This window comes from Taudactylus pleione, unplaced genomic scaffold (genome assembly GCF_031769625.1).
Source record: "Taudactylus pleione unplaced genomic scaffold, aTauple2 ptg000914l, whole genome shotgun sequence".
Classification (NCBI taxonomy): Eukaryota; Metazoa; Chordata; class Amphibia; order Anura; family Myobatrachidae; genus Taudactylus; species Taudactylus pleione.
The window spans coordinates 1518331-1531192 of record NW_028285315.1 but is presented as its reverse complement, the minus strand read 5'-3'; positions in this window follow the sequence as shown (position 1 = coordinate 1531192).

Here is a 12862-nt window from a genome sequence, read left to right as displayed (position 1 = left end):
AAGTTATTTGCCTGTATTATATAAAACACAAATCTGGAATTAACGGGATGTCATTAGCTGCTGGTTTTGTATTCATTTGACTCTCCCGTTGCCCCTGCACCTTATTTGATTAACAAACCTTGTTAGCTGAGATTTGCAGTTTGTTAACCTGTTAGAAGCAGACTGTCAGTTACATACTGAGCAGCAGAAGCTGGTGATGCCTGTTAGATTGTGTGAGGTGTACAATAATTTAGGCAGGGATCTATCAGTCATATGTATGTCTGCTCTTGATTCCCAATATTGTGCAGCTATGCTGGCCACACATTCCGAAGTATTGCTGCCACTAATGGTCTGATATTGCAGCGTTTATTATTCCATAATTACGGTCATGCCTGAAAATATCGTGATCAAAATTAATAACATGATTATTGGGAATGTTGGTAAATCCTAGTGTAAGAGCCTGTGTGAACTCTATCTTATAATAATAATAGTATTATTATTATTGTTGTGTTATCTATACAGAACACATATATATATATATATATATATTACTGTATGTGTGTGTATATGTGTATATATATATATATATATATATATATATATATATACACACACACACACACACACAGTGGCGTGACTATAAATTTTGCTCCCCCCTGCCAAAAAAGTTTTTGCCGCAATTTAGCTCCCAGTTAAAAATGTGCCCCCACAGACATTTTAAAAATGAAGAATTGGCCATTCAGGTGATGTGGCCTTGCTGCAAGGGGTGTGGCCTTGCAGGAAAAGACTACCTTATACCCCAATTTTGCAACTTGCATGCCCAGACACTGGCCACCACAGGAAAAAAATAAAGAGATATGGTAAGAACTTACCTTTGTTATCTCTGTTTCTACGAAGTCCATAGGGTCCACAGGGTTGGCTTTGGGGTATAGCTGGATCTGGATCCACGGGCACCACGCAGTTAAAGCTTTAGCTGCTCCCAGGATGCACTTGGGTCCATCCTCCCCTATACCCCGCCCCCGAGCCACAGGCACCTCAGTTGGTAAGCAGCCCAGGCCGGAGGAGGAGACTAAACAGAGAGAAGGAAGACTGGCACACAAGAAACCATACTCAGGGGGGCGTGGCCTGACTGTTGGCTGGCACGGACATGCTCTGGAGGTGCTCCTGCAATATATGGGTATCTGGAGCCTGTTTTGCTAGCTATTGGGAGCCTGCGACCACCATCAACTCCCTAGCGGTGCCTGCTTTCCCCCCTGTTCACTTACCTGCAATCCCCGAGTCTCTTGGGGCCTCCGGCGCTTTCCGGCCTACTTCCTGTTTTGAAGCCGCGGCCTTGAGTTGGAGCCCGGACGGGGACCCGCGGGATCTGCCGCCGCGGTTGCTGCCTCTTCCCCGATCCGCCCGGCGGTGCCTGACACCCTCTCGCGTGGCCTTCCATCCCTCCTGTGGCCTCAGCGTCTGCCAGAGCCCTACGGCTTCTCTGCCTACCGGGCGCCGCGGGCTTGAGTTTGGAGCTCCGGCGGGGGCCCGCGTGATGTCATTGCCGCGGGCGCCGCCCGGCACACCTGAACAAATCGCTCCTGCCTTCTGGCTCCTGCTTTTACCTGCTGTACCGGACCTCTCCCTCCCCAGAGCTGCTGACTACCAGGTTAGATACAGACACCATTGGGGAAGCCACAGGCGCCATTTTGGATCAGGGCCCCATACCTACAATATACAGGCTTACAGTTTGCTCTGCTCCTAACACCCTGCTGTACAGTTTACATGCCCTATCCACTTCAATACTACACTCCTGCTATTGGATGAATATTTTACCCCTCAACACCTTCCTATCAGCAGGATAGTAGCATCCATTGCTGCCATGTCTTTTCTGTGATTTCCATTACTCATCCCTATGAGACCTCCACAGCCCATATTTACCTAATATTACATTGACAGCAACAGTAACCATTTGACTCATCCTATTCGTTTTACGAAGATGACAGTATGCCCCACAAAAGAAGCAAGTTGTCTACTCTCGCACCTCCTATTAAATTTGTAGCACAGAAAACCACCGTTTCATCCTCTGCTGGGAAATCTCCGCTGACAACCAAGGTTGTCCCTTCTCCTAGCCCTGATGTTAACCTTGATCTCTCTGCTGATGCTCCGCTTACTGTCCGCACTCTCCATCAAATGCTTCAGGCATTTCGCACGGACCTTACCTCTGACTTTCAAGTGTCTATTAAACAACTCACCAGTGAAGTGACCGGTATTGGGGACCGCACGAACCACTTGGAGACTAAGATGCAAGAACTAGTTTCCTCGCATAATGATCTTTTAACCTCTCATAACTCGGTCCTTACGGAATTGACGGCTGTCAAAAACAAATTGGCGGATTTGGAGGATAGATCTAGGAGGAACAACGTTAAAATTAGAGGCATCCCGGAATCTATATCAAATCCAGAACTTCAGGACTTCGCTTTGAACATCTTCCAGAAGTTATTGCCATCTGTAGAGGTTCGCGACTTATTGATCGATCGCATCCACCGATTATCTAAGCCCCGCTCAGCTCCAGCAGGCTCTCCCAGAGATGTCCTCCTGCGACTTCACTTCTTCCATATCAAAGAAGGAATACTAAGGGCGGCACGAGACTCGACGGATGCGGAAGTTCTTAATAATCTCCAGTTGTTTCCCGATTTCTCGATCCACACCATTAATACACGGAGAACATTCCAACCTCTCACAAAAGCGCTCCGGGATAACGACATCCAATATATATGGGGTTTCCCAGTGAAGCTTCTGGTGTGAAAAGATGGTTCAACATTTTTTATCTCTTCACTGGAAGCTGGCGTCAAATTGCTAGCAGAATGGGAGATTCCTGTCTCGATTCCTACATCTTCACAAGCTCCTCCTCTCCAATCGGAGTTGTCTCGAGTGGGATGAAGCCGATTTATGCTGCCTTTTTGGAAAAAAAAATTTCGACGTCTTCTGGCCTTATATTGGATACATCTAGATTTGTTCAGTAACGGACTACTGCGATCCATTTCAATGTTCTTCAGCTACTCGTCACAGCCAAGGTCCTCCTTTAGGAACTAAGTTTTTTTATTCTTCATAGCTATAGATCTGGGTTTCTTTTGCGGACGTTCCATGCTGTACCTCTTAAATAAGAACATTTCCGGTGTAAGGTCTGTTGTATATTTACGACTTCTGTTTATTGTTCTATTTAAAGTAAGTGGTTACTGTTTGATTACAAAAATTTTTCCCCTTCTCCTGCCTTCTTTCTTACCACAGTATGTATTGAGATTGTTTCTCTGTTGTTAGGTTGGAGAGGGAATGGTAAATGTGCTATATTATTATATGTTTATAATATGTTTCATAATAGGTCTCAGGGATGGGGATTGACACAGCCCGCCCCACATGTTAACCATTTTGCAGTATTGTTCTTTCACGGTAACTGCTGTGGCCCGATATACTGGGCCTTTTGGGTTTTCTATTTCCCTTTCTTGCCTTTGTTTTTTATTTTTGCCCCCTTTCCCTATTTACATCTGTAACCTTTTTTCCTTTTTTGTTGTTGTGTGACATGTATATTTGGAGCATTTTCCACTATCCACTGTTTTAAATGTCCCAATGGTTAAGGTCCTTTCGTTAAATGTCAAGGGACTTAACTCCCCACAAAAGAGACGCTTGGCTCTTTCTACTTTTCACCATCATAAGGCTAATATTGTAGCTCTCCAGGAGACGCATTTCTCATCCTCAGCACCCCCCATATTTAAGGATCATAGATACCCTGTATGCTATACTGCCAATAGCCCTCTCAAACGTAATGGAGTTGCCATACTGTTTCACGCTAATACCCCATTTGAGTTACATTGAAAAATAGAGGATGGGAACGGCAGGTTAATCATTCTTATTGGGAAGGTTGAGGAGACTTTAGTCACTTTGATTTCTCTTTATGCTCCTAATTCCTGACAGGTCCCCTTTTTACGAGACACTTTTGAGGAAATATCTAAAGTTAGGCAAGGAGCACTTATTTTGCTGGGTGACTTTAATTTAGTTCTCGACCCTAAACTAGACAGATCCTCTCCTCAGGGACATTCTTCTTCCCCTCGTGATATGGGCCCATCATTGGCCTTTAAGAAATTGTTGGCGGAGTATGATTTGTATGACGCTTGGCGTACTTATCTACCAGATGAGAGAGATTATACCTTTTTTTCCTCAGTCCACAATAGTTATTCTAGAATTGATTTTGTCCTTTTGGATAAAAGAATTGTACAATCTACTAAAAAGGTTAAGATCCTCCCTATTACTTGGTCTGACCATGCGCCTGTCCTATGGACTTGGGATATAGGCCATCAAATTTCTACCAGGCGTCCCTGGCATTTCCCTGAGTACCAACTAAAAGATCCTGAGACTCTACAGGCCCTTACTGACTCTCTTAAACTATATATACAGACTAATTCTCCTACTGATACTTTTGTTTTCACACATTGGTGTGCCTTAAAAGCAGTACTCCGTGGTACCTCCATCCAAAAAGGAGCTCAATTTAAGGCTCGCTCTCGTGAGCTACAGAATAGTCTGGAATCTACCCTACGGTCCTTAGAGTCCCGGAATCAAATTCACCCCACTAGAGTTTTGCGCAAACAACTTCAAGAAGTGCGAGCGCAACTCCAAACTCTTTTTATGTCACGTATGCAGGCGGCTTTTACCCGTTTGTGACATAAATTTTATACGGCCGGTAACAAAGCCTCCCGTCTCTTAGCACGTAAGCTGCGTGGTCATCAAGCTCGTAATAGAATTAGATGTCTGTTAACCCCCTCTGGATCAAAATGCCTTAATCCTCTTGACATTGCTAATTTATTTTCGGATTACTATGCGAAGTTATATAATCTATGTGAGGACCTTTCGATCCCCCAGCCCTCGGCTACTGTTATCTCCTCTTTTTTAGACAATTTATCTTTTCCCTCTCTGGATGCGGATGGCCTGGCGTCCCTGAATGCCCCTTGGTCTTTGAGGGAAATTCAGGAAGTCATTCAGAAATTACCCAAGGGCAAAGCTCCCGGCCTTGACGGCTTTTCAAACTCTTTTTATTCTGTATTTACTGAAGCCCTTTCCCCAATTCTTCTAAACTTGTTTACAGAAGCTTCTGATATTGGATCTTTTCCACCCGAAATGGTAGAAGCACAAATAGTCACCATTCCGAAACCTGGTAAAGATCCCTCTGAGAGTAAAAATTATAGACCCATCGCTCTCCTTAATACGGATGTAAAAATTTTTGCTAAATTGATTGGCAATAGTTTAAACCCATTACTTCCCCGGCTGATACATCCTGATCAGGTGGGTTTTGTTCATGGAAGTCAGGCTCCTGATAACACCCGGAGGGTTTTGGATCTTTGAATGGGTGTCGTTCAATAAATTACAATGCCTCCTTTTATCTCTTGATGCTGAGAAGGCGTTCGACCGGCTCCACTGGGATTATATGCGTCAGGTTTTATATAGGTATGGATTTCGGGGTGATATTCTCCGGTCCATTAATGTCCTTTATTCTGATCCCTCTGCTCGTGTCTTTAGTAACGGGTTTCTCTCCTCACCCTTCTCAATTTCCAATGGCACTAGACAGGGGTGCCCCCTTTCCCCATTAATATACGTGTTGGCCATAGAACCCCTTGCTCAAAAAATCCGCCAATCGTCTGAGTTTCCAGGACTTTCTATCTATGACACCTCTCATAAATTATGTCTGTTTGCAGATGATGTTTTGCTGTTTGTCAATGACCCGGAGATTTCGTTGCCATCGCTCCACAGCATTTTAGACGACTATAGTGCAGCATCCTACTATAAATTGAATGTTACAAAAACTGAGGCTTTACCTATTAATATCCCACCTTTCTCTCTACATTCATTAAAGAGTCGTTTCCCTTTTATGTGGAAGAAGTCTTCCCTATCTTATCTGGGAATTAATATTCCATCCTCTATTAATGATGTTTTTACTGAAAATTATGCTCCCCTTTTGATGCAACTGTCCTCTCTAGCTACTGCTTGGACAAGCCACGAGATCTCCTGGTTGGGCCGTATAGCGGCGTTTAAAATGATGCTATTACCAAAATTGATGTATCTATTCCGTATGCTATCCCAGGTAAATTATTGCAACAGATGCCCCGCTTGATGATTTCCTATGTATGGAAGGGTAAAGCCCATAGAATGGCTTATAGTCGTATGGTTCGTCCTAAACCTCAGGGAGGCCTTAATCTCCCTGACCTGACCAGGTATCATGGAGCGGCCCTTCTCTCTCAAATATGTGACTGGTTTCTCCCCCCTTCAGTTAAACCCTGGGTAGATCTAGAACATGCTCTCCTCCGGCAATTTCCTCTTCCTGACCTTTTGTGGATACCCCATAGATTGCGACCACAATTCCCCTTATTCCCTAAAACAATCTTGGATACTTTAAAAGTTTGGGATTTCAATCTCCTGGCCCATTTTGATTTTACCCTCCCCACCAGAAATGTTTCCCTTCAGGTGCTGGGCAGGGTTTTACCTAGTCTTAATATGTCCTACTGGATGACTTTGGGTATTGTGTCCTTAGCAGACTTTTTTTCCCCGTCCTCTATACTATCATATTCAGACTTCTGCATTAAGTACCCATTGGGACCCCCAGCTTGGTTCTATTATCGTCAACTTACACATTGGTATGCTTTGATGAACACCGGCCCCACCGTATTCCAGATTCCACCACACCTAATTATGAATAAATTTAGTAACCCATCTTCTAGTGGGGCTATATCTTTTTGGTACTCCTTACTGTCTCCCATAGGCCCGACAGTTAAGTCCCCTGCTCAGCTCCGGTGGGAGACAGATCTTCAATGTACCTTCACTCCTCACAATGGGAGACTATTTATCTCTTTACCTTCTCTATATCTAAATGTACTAATCATATTGAAATGTATGTAAAACTTTTAAATAGATTGTATTTGACACCCTCTAGATTACATAAAATCTGGCCTACAGTCTCAAAGTTTTGTTGGCGTCTCTGTCATTCTGAAGGCTCTATTTTTCATGTCTTCTGGGATTGCCCTTTAGAACACCCCTTCTGGGAAGAAGTATTCAATCTTATTAAAGATGTCCTAGGTCTCACTTTAACCCTAGATCCCTCCCTCGCCCTTCTCCACTGGTATCCAATCTCCGTTCCCAAATCTGACCGGTATATCCTCGGCCACATTCTGATATCTGCCAAAGCCACTATAGCTCAGCATTGGAAGTCCCCTTCGCCTCCCCCATTTGCCAAAGTTATAACTAAAACACAATCCCATTTTGAAATGGAGACGAGGGAGGTTGCTTACTCTACAGCTATTTCATCCCCTATTGTGAAATGGTATCCTTGGCATCTGTATGTTACAGATGGTGGAGCGGCGCCCCTACCCCTGCCCTCTCCAATCCCTCAAAGTGCCTCTCTTTTTGATCTAAATGAGATTCCAAAGGGGGACCAACACATTTAATTTAATTATCTATTCTGGTAATTGTGGTTTCTTTCTGTTTTTTGTCTAATGTTTCTAAATGTACTGTCACCTCCCTTTAATTTACTTTATATATGTTCCCCTTTTTTTCTTTTTTCTGTACCCCCATAAATACTTTGTACTATACTCAATAAAAATGTATTGATGATAAAAAAAAAGAAACCATACTCACAGAAATGGGAGACGGAAAAACCGGTGACCAGCCACACAGCCCATTTGAAGATAGGTGCGTCACGGCGGGCGCCCTGTGGACCCTATGGACTTCGTAGAAACAGAGATAACAAAGGTAAGTTCTTACCATATCTCTTGTTTTCTACTTCAGGGTCCACAGGGTTGACCTTGGGGATGTCCCAAAGCAGTTCAACTAAGGGCGGGGATGCTCCTGTGCAGAAAGGAGAATCCTGCGCCCAAAGGATGCATCCTGAGAGGCAAAGGTGTCAAACGCATAAAATCTCAAAAACGTCTGAATGGAAGACCAAGTGGCCGCCTTGCACAGCTGAACAGCGGAGGCACCACGTCTAGCAGCCCAAGAAGGACCCACAGACCGAGTGGAATGAGCCTTAACAGAGGCTGGAACAGGTAAATAAGCCTCCTGTACATAAGCCTCCCTAATAACAGAACAAAGCCCAATGGGCTAAGGTTTGTTTGTTTGTTGGCAGGCCAATCCCTCTTATGAAAACCAAAGAGGACAAACAACGAATCAGACCTTCTAACTGAAGCAGTCGAATCAACATAAATTCTTAGAGCACGGACAACGTCCAATGAAGCCTCACCAGCTGTAAGATCAGGAGAGTGAAAAGCTGGCACCACAAGTTCCTGATTGATGTGGAACTTAGAAACAACTTTAGGCAAAAACTCAGGACGAGTGCGAAGTACTGCTCTGTCCTGGTGAAAAATTAAGAAGGGGGGACTACAGGAAAGTGCCCCCAACTCGGATACTCTCCTGGCCGAAGCAATTGCCAGGAGAAACACAGTCTTAAGTGTTAACCACTTGAGGTCAACCGACTCAAGAGGTTCAAAGGGAGGTCCCTGCAGGACCCGAAGAACCACTGCCAAGTCCCATGGAGCCACAGGAGGCACAAAGGGAGGTTGAATCCTAAGCACACCTTGGAAAAAAGTGTGAACATCAGGCAGGGTAGCGATCCATCGTTGGAACCATACAGACAGACCTGACACGTGAACCTTCAGGGAAGCAAGACGTAAGCCCAGGTCAAGACCTGACTGCAGAAATGCCAAAATCCTAGAAACCCTGAACACCTGAGGATCAAAGTTTCTGGACTCACACTGCTGAAAGTAAATGTGCCACACTCTGTGGTAAATCCGTGCAGAGGCAGGCTTACGCGCCCTCAGCATGGTACCGATGGCAGAGGTAGAAAAACCCGTCAAAGACAGCCGACCCAGATCTGGGTAAAGGCAGGGCCCCTGAGACAGCAGGTCCCGACGCTGAGGCAGAAGGAACGGAGCATCTACGGACAAGCTCCTGAGATCGGAGTACCAAGGACGTCTGGGCCACGCTGGAGCCACCAGCGGAAATGTGCCCCCGTCCTGTTTGATTTTCCTGAGTACCCGAGGTAGCAGGGAGATTGGAGGGACAGGTACGCTAGGTGAAATGTCCATTTCACCGACAGCGCGTCCACCAGGCTTGCGCCTGCGTCCCTTGTCCTTGAGCTATACATGGCTAACTTGTAATTGTGACGAGAGGCCATCAGGTCCAACTCTGGCAGTCCCCATCTGTTCACGAGAATTTGAAACACCTCTGGGTGAAGCGACCATTCCCCAGGATGCATGTCGTGACGGCTGAGGAAGTCTGCCTCCCAATTGAGGACTCCCGGGATGAAGACTGCCGAGATCGCTTGAAGGTGGCCGCTCCGCCCAATCCAGGATCTGAGACACCTCTGAAATCGCAACTCGGCTGCGAGTTCCTCCCTGGTGATTGATGTACGCCACCGTGGTGGCGTTGTCAGATTGCACTTGCACTGCCCTTCCATGAAGAGCGGTGCCTGACGACAGCAGACCCGCAGCTCCAGCACGTTTATGGGAAGAACTGCTTCCTCCGCAGACCAACGGCCCTGAAGAGACAACGAGCCGGTCACTGCCCCCCAACCCCGGAGACTGGCATCTGTTGTGAGCAGAACCCAGTCCGGGATCCAAAAGGGGCGACCCTCGATGAGATGAGCTGGCTGAAGCCACCAAGCTAGAGAGTGGCGCACATCCGAAGACAAGACCAGTGTCTGGGATCGGATCCGGTGAGGTAACCCGTTCCACTCCGATAGAATCTGCCCCTGCCTGGAATGGAACTGGGCAAATTCCACCATGGCCGAGTGTACCGACACCCTGGCCCTGCTCAGGCAACTGTGTATCCACAGTTGTAGGGAAGACACCTTTTCCGGAGTCAGGAAAATCCTTTGCTGACGAGAATCCAGAAGGGCTCCCAAATGAACCATCCGTTGTGATGGGATCAGAGATGACTTCTTCCAATTTATCAACCACCTGTGTGCCTGAAGACAAGCAATGGTCAGGTGGAGATGTCGAAGAAGAACCTCTGGGGAGCTCGCCAGCAAAAGAAGATCGTCCAGATACGGCAGCAGCCATATACCCTGGTCCCGAAGGTGGGCGGCCATAATTGCCATCACCTTGGTGAACACCCTCGGAGCCGTGGAAAGGCCAAAAGGCAACGCCCGAAAATGGTAGTAATGCTGCAGGATAGCAAACCTCAGATACCTCTGGTGTGCCGGTACTATGGGCACATGAAGATAGGCATCCTGGATATCCAGGGAGACCATGTAGTCCCCGGGTTCCATCGCCAGAATGATGGAACGTAACGTTTGCATCCTGAACCTGGGACCCCTGAGGTATTTGTTCAGAGACTTCAAATTCAGGATAGGGCGATGCGAACCATTGGGCTTCTGTACCAGAAACAGAGTAGAATAGTACCCCGTCCCGCGTTGAGACTGCGTAACAGGAACAATGACCCCTGCTTGTAGCAAGGATTGTACAGCTACCTGCATCTGGGAAGCTTTGGTCTTGTCCAGAGAAGGACTCGTGCAAAAAAACTGGCGGGGCGGCCCCCTGAGAGACTACTTCTTGAACCCAGGCATCCGTGGTGGTATTGTGCCAACACTGGGCGAATTGGAGAAGTCGGCCTCCCACTCTGAGGTCCCCCAAAGGGAGGCCCGACCCATCAGGCCGCCGGTTTATCTTCCTGCTTGGAAGAAGGGCGCCGAGCACTCCAGGCTTGCTTCTTGAGTTTAGGGGCGGTCTCGGGAAGGACTGACCTTTTGCCTTACCCTGAACCCGAAAGGAACGAAAAGCCACGCTCCGGACCTTGGCAGGCGTTGCAGCTGAAGGGAGGAAAGCTGACTTGGACTTAGCCAGGGTATCCACTATTTTGTCCAAGTCCGGACCAAATAGTAATTCCCCATTGAAAGGTAAGGCCCTTCTTTGAATCGGAGTCCGCTCGCCAGGACCTCAGCCATAAGGATCGGCGGGCAGACACTGCTGTAGCCGATACTCGAGAAGTCAGCAGACTAGCATCCAAAGAAGCTTCACCAATGTAGGAAGCAGCGTCCCTCATCAGTCCCAACAATGCCCTCTGGACATCCGGAACGTCGTCCGGAAAGGTATCCTCCAATGCATTGGCCCATCCCTCAATGGCCTTGGCCACCCAGGAGATGGCCATGGACGGTCGGGCCACTGCCCCTGAGAGGGAGTAAATGGACTTTAAGCAAGTCTCAACTTTCCTGTCCGTGGGATCCTTCAGTGAGGATATAGACGGTAATGGCAAAGTAGCGCTCCGAGTTAAACGGGTGACGTGAGAATCCACCGCCGTTGGAGTTTCCCATTTTTTACAATGTGCCTCAGGAAAGGGGTGATTAGAAGCCAACCGCTTCTGAGGTATGAATCTCTTACTGGGCGCCTGCCAAGCCACCGCCATATGATCCGTCAACTGCGGGGAAACACCGCAGAAGCCACCTTAGTTTTTTTAAAACTAGGATACTTCGACTTAGGAGCTGGTGCCTCATCCTCTATTAGGAGAATGGCTCACACCGCCCTAACCAGTGCTCGCACATTAATGGATGACGTGGTATCCATTTCCTGTACCGATGTGTCTGAGTCAGTGTCATCAGGAACCTCCCCATCATCTGAGGACCCCTCTGAGTCCGATACATGAGCCGCCTGCGCCATTAATGTGCGATTTGACGCCCTAGAAGGCATGTCAGTCTGCAACATAGACTGAAAAGCCGAAGACACGGCCGCCAAATTTTGTACGGAACTGGAAAGCACATCCACCCAGGGTGGAGGAGCCGCCATAGGGGCCTGGAAGGGCACCACAGACTGCTGTGTCACAGGGGAAGCCTGTAGATACATAGGCAACTCCGCATAAGGATCAACAGCCTGAGACCCAGGGGGGGGGTTCGCAATAATGCGGGACACCGGGGAATGGGTGACGGCCGGGTGAGGCAACGTCCTAGCAGGAACCGCAGTCGGGACCGACAGACGGTCCGCAATAGACGCCAGCACCTGAAAAAACATCGCTCATGGTGGTTCCTGCGTCATAGTAGGTTTTGAGGGGCCAGGAACCACCTGGCACCGTTTACACAGGCCATCCTGTGACAAATCCTCCCTATCCACTCCTGCAGAACAATCTCCTTGTCAGACATGCCAAAATATAATACAGAAATAAATATATCTGGCAACAGAGTCGAATCAAGCGCACTCACCAGTGTGCTGAACAACAGCCCACAATATGGTACTGTGTAGCACACAACTGTATGTGACGGACCTCACAAATACGTGATTTATATAGGTGAGGTCTGTAGAAACACCCCTCCCCCACACACCTGTAGGGCTTGAAGGATAAGTAAAGGGATAGGTATAAGCTGACAGTAAGTAGAAATAAGCACAGACAGGCAGCACTAGCAAAAGTCACATACCATGCAGAGAAGTTATAGTCACTGCACCTTTTCCACTACAATCAACCTCCCAGATTCAGTGTCTGGGAGGGCTATAGCGCTGTGTACACTGTCCTTGATCGGGGGAGAGGTACACAGGGGGACCGGTCAGCGTGCTCCCTGAGAGATCTGCGCTGCCACAGAGAAAATGGCCCCCAGAGGAGGAGTGGCCGAGTAATCTGCAGCTCAGCGTCGCCAGACTACGTGCTGAAAGGCACGCTGAGCTGAGGGGAGGAGCCGCTAAACAGGAAAGGCTTCCTCCCCTGGCTAGCTATTAACCCCAGGGCTGCCGGCTTCCCGCTTGCCGCGTTAAATCCCTGGTGGTCTAGTGGTCTCACGGGGTATACCTCAGAGGAGGGGGAGCCCGCCGCCACTGCTAGCAGCCCCTGGTCTGTCCCATAGAACCGGGGGCAAAGGACTGCATTATAGTACAACCCGCGAGCCGCC